We start from the raw sequence: 5120 nt of genomic DNA, 5'->3' as shown, positions 1-5120 counted from the left end.
CTCTCCCTAGTATGGGCAAGTATATGGAATGGAGAGCGCTTTGGCACGAAGCTGCACAAGCGCAGGCCCGAGCAAACGCAGCTGCTTTGACTCCAGAGCAGAGAGATTGGACTTTTGACTTGTTAACGGGTCAGGGAGCTTATTCTGCTGATCAGACAAACTACCATTGGGGAGCTTATGCCCAAATTTCCTCCACGGCTATTAGGGCCTGGAAGGCGCTCTCCCGAGCAGGTGAAGCCACTGGGCAATTAACAAAGATAGTCCAGGGACCTCAGGAGTCCTTCTCAGATTTTGTGGCCAGAATGACAGAGGCAGCAGAGCGTATTTTTGGAGAGTCAGAGCAAGCCGCGCCTCTGATAGAACAGCTCATCTATGAGCAAGCCACAAAGGAGTGCCGAGCGGCCATAGCCCCAAGAAAGAACAAAGGCTTACAAGACTGGCTCAGGGTTTGTCGAGAGCTTGGGGGACCTCTCAGCAATGCAGGTTTAGCGGCTGCCATCCTTCAATCCCAAAACCGCTCCATGGGCACAAATGATCAGAGGACATGTTTTAACTGCGGAAAGCCTGGGCATTTTAAGAAAGATTGCAGAGCTCCAGATAAACAGGGAGGGACTCTCACTCTTTGCTCTAGGTGTGGCAAGGGTTATCATAGAGCCGACCAGTGTCGCTCTGTGAGGGATATAAAGGGCAGAATCCTTCCCCCACCTGATAGTCAATCAGCTTATGTGCCAAAAAACAGGTCATCGGGCCCTCGGTCCCAGGGCCCTCAAAGATATGGGAACCGGTTTGTCAGGACCCAGGAAGCAGTCAGAGAGGCGACCCAGGAAGACCCACAAGGGTGGACCTGCGTGCCGCCTCCGACTTCCTATTAATGCCTCAAATGAGTATTCAGCCGGTGCCAGTGGAGCCTATACCATCCTTGCCCCCGGGAACCATGGGCCTTATTCTCGGCCGGGGTTCACTCACCTTGCAGGGCTTAGTAGTCCACCCTGGAGTTATGGATTGTCAACATTCCCCTGAAATACAGGTCCTGTGCTCAAGCCCTAAGGGCGTTTTTTCTATTAGTAAAGGAGATAGGATAGCTCAGCTGCTGCTCCTCCCTGATAATACCAGGGAGAAATTTGCAGGACCTGAGATAAAGAAAATGGGCTCCTCAGGAAATGATTCTGCCTATTTGGTTGTATCTTTGAATGATAGACCTAAGCTCCGCCTTAAGATCAACGGAAAAGAGTTTGAAGGCATCCTTGATACCGGAGCAGATAAAAGTATAATTTCTACACATTGGTGGCCCAAAGCATGGCCCACCACAGAGTCATCTCATTCATTACAGGGCCTAGGTTATCAATCATGTCCCACTATAAGCTCCATTGCCTTGACGTGGGAATCCTCTGAAGGGCAGCAAGGGAAATTCATACCTTATGTGCTCCCACTCCCGGTTAACCTCTGGGGAAGGGATATTATGCAGCATTTGGGCCTTATTTTGTCCAATGAAAACGCCCCATCGGGAGGGTATTCAGCTAAAGCAAAAAATATCATGGCAAAGATGGGTTATAAAGAAGGAAAAGGGTTAGGACATCAAGAACAGGGAAGGATAGAGCCCATCTCACCTAATGGAAACCAAGACAGACAGGGTCTGGGTTTTCCTTAGTGGCCATTGGGGCAGCACGACCCATACCATGGAAAACAGGGGACCCAGTGTGGGTTCCTCAATGGCCCCTATCCTCTGAAAAACTGGAAGCTGTGATTCAACTGGTAGAGGAACAATTAAAACTAGGCCATATTGAACCCTCTACCTCACCTTGCAATACTCCAATTTTTGTAATTAAGAAAAAGTCAGGAAAGTGGAGGCTGCTCCATGACCTCAGAGCCATTAATGAGCAAATGAACTTATTTGGCCCAGTACAGAGGGGTCTCCCTGTACTTTCCGCCTTACCACGTGGCTGGAATTTAATTATTATAGATATTAAAGATTGTTTCTTTTCTATACCTTTGTGTCCAAGGGATAGGCCCAGATTTGCCTTTACCATCCCCTCTATTAATCACATGGAACCTGATAAGAGGTATCAATGGAAGCTCTTACCACAGGGAATGTCCAATAGTCCTACTATGTGCCAACTTTACGTGCAAGAAGCTCTTTTGCCAGTGAGGGAACAATTCCCCTCTTTAATTTTGCTCCTTTACATGGATGACATCCTCCTGTGCCATAAAGACCTTACCATGCTACAAAAGGCATATCCTTTTCTACTTAAAACTTTAAGTCAGTGGGGTTTACAGATAGCCACAGAAAAAGTCCAAATTTCTGATACAGGACAATTCTTGGGCTCTGTGGTGTCCCCAGATAAGATTGTGCCCCAAAAGGTAGAGATAAGAAGAGATCACCTCCATACCTTAAATGATTTTCAAAAGCTGTTGGGAGATATTAATTGGCTCAGACCTTTTTTAAAGATTCCTTCCGCTGAGTTAAGGCCTTTGTTTGGTATTCTAGAAGGAGATCCTCATATCTCCTCCCCTAGGGCTCTTACTCTAGCTGCTAACCAGGCCTTACAAAAGGTGGAAAAAGCCTTACAGGATGCACAATTACAACGTATTGAGGATTCGCAGCCTTTCAGTTTGTGTGTCTTTAAGACAACACAATTGCCAACCGCAGTTTTGTGGCAGAATGGGCCATTTTTGTGGATCCATCCAAACGTATCCCCAGCTAAAATAATAGATTGGTATCCTGATGCAATTGCACAGCTTGCCCTTAAAGGCCTAAAAGCAGCAATCACCCACTTTGGGCGAAGTCCATATCTTTTAATTGTACCTTATACCGCTGCACAGGTTCAAACCTTGGCAGCCACATCTAATGATTGGGCAGTTTTAGTTACCTCCTTTTCAGGACAAATAGATAACCATTATCCAAAACATCCAATTTTACAGTTTGCCCAAAATCAATCTGTTGTGTTTCCACAAATAACAGTAAGAAACCCACTTAAAAATGGGATTGTGGTATATACTGATGGATCAAAAACTGGCATAGGTGCCTATGTGGCTAATGGTAAAGTGGTATCCAAACAATATAATGAAAATTCACCTCAAGTGGTAGAATGTTTAGTGGTTTTAGAAGTTTTAAAAACCTTTTTAGAACCCCTTAATATTGTGTCAGATTCCTGTTATGTGGTTAATGCAGTAAATCTTTTAGAAGTGGCTGGAGTGATTAGGCCTTCCAGTAGAGTTGCCAATATTTTTCAGCAGATACAATTAGTTTTGTTATCTAGAAGATTTCCTGTTTATATTACTCATGTTAGAGCCCATTCAGGCCTACCTGGCCCCATGGCTCTGGGAAATGATTTGGCAGATAAGGCCACTAAAGTGGTGGCTGCTGCCCTATCATCCCCGGTAGAGGCTGCAAAAAATTTTCATAACAATTTTCATGTGACGGCTGAAACATTACGCAGTCGTTTCTCCTTGACAAGAAAAGAAGCCCGTGACATTGTTACTCAATGTCAAAGCTGCTGTGAGTTCTTGCCAGTTCCTCATGTGGGAATTAACCCACGCGGTATTCGACCTCTACAGGTCTGGCAAATGGATGTTACACATGTTTCTTCCTTTGGAAAACTTCAATATCTCCATGTGTCCATTGACACATGTTCTGGCATCATGTTTGCTTCTCAGTTAACCGGAGAAAAGGCCTCACATGTGATTCAACATTGTCTTGAGGCATGGAGTGCTTGGGGGAAACCCAAACTCCTTAAGACTGATAATGGACCAGCTTATACGTCTCAAAAATTCCAGCAGTTCTGCCGTCAGATGGACGTAACCCACCTGACTGGACTTCCATACAACCCTCAAGGACAGGGTATTGTTGAGCGTGCGCATCGCACCCTCAAAGCCTATCTTATAAAGCAGAAGAGGGGAATCGAGACTCTAGCCCGAGCACCAAGAGTGTCTGTGTCTATGGCACTCTTTACACTCAATTTTTTAAATATTGATGCTCATGGCCATACTGCGGCTGAACGTCATTGTTCAGAGCCAGATAGGCCCAATGAGATGGTTAAATGGAAAAATGTCCTTGATAATAAATGGTATGGCCTGGATCCTATTTTGATAAGATCCAGGGGAGCGGTTTGTGTTTTCCCACAGAATGAAGACAACCCATTTTGGATACCAGAAAGACTCACCCGAAAAATCCAGACTGACCAAGAGAATACTGATGTCCCTCGTCTTGGTGATGTCCAGGGCGTCAATAATAAAGAGAGAGCAGCGTTGGGGGATAATGTCGACATTTCCACTCCCAATGACGGTGATGTATAATGCTCAAGTATTCCCCTGTTTTTTTACCACTAACTAGGAACTGGGTTTAGCCTTGATTCAGACAGCCTTGGCTCTGTCTGGACAGGTCCAGACGACTGACACCATTAACACTTTGTCAGCCTCAGTGACTACAGTCATAGATAAACAGGCCTCAGCTAATGTCAAGATACAGGGAGGTCTCATGCTGGTTAATCAACTCATAGATCTTGTCCAGAAACAACTAGATGTATTATGGCAAATAGCTCAGCTGGGGTGTAAACAAAAGTTTCCGGGATTGTGTGTTACTTCCATTCAGTATGAGAAATTTACTAGGGCAGCTAATTTGTCAAAAAGTCTTTTTCAGTATATGTTACAGAATTGGACGGCTGAATTTGAACAGATCCTTCGGGAATTGAGACTTCAGGTCAACTCCACGCGCTTGGACCTGTCCCTGACCAAAGGATTACCCAATTGGATCTCCTCAGCATTTCCCTTCTTTAAAGAATGGGTGGGATTGATATTATTTGGAGATACACTTTGCTGTGGATTAGTGTTGCTTCTCTGGTTGGTCTGTAAGCTTAAGGCCTAAACTAAGAGAGACAAGGTGGTTATTGCCCAGGCACTTGCAGTACTAGAACATGGTGCTTCCCCTGATATCTATGCTTAGGCAATAGGTCGCTGGCCACTCAGCTCTTACATCTCACGAGGCTAGTCTCATTGCACGGGATAGAGTGAGTGTGCTTCAGCAGCCCGAGAGAGTTGCATGGCTAAGCACTGCAGTAGAAGGGCTCTGTGGCATATATGAGCCTATTCTAGGGAGACATGTCATCTTTCAAGAAGGTTGAGTG

Source organism: Mus musculus, chromosome 4, assembly GCF_000001635.26.
Source record: "Mus musculus strain C57BL/6J chromosome 4, GRCm38.p6 C57BL/6J".
Lineage (NCBI taxonomy): Eukaryota > Metazoa > Chordata > Mammalia > Rodentia > Muridae > Mus > Mus musculus.
The sequence above is the reverse complement of the archived record's forward strand: the minus strand, read 5'-3'. Positions refer to the sequence as shown.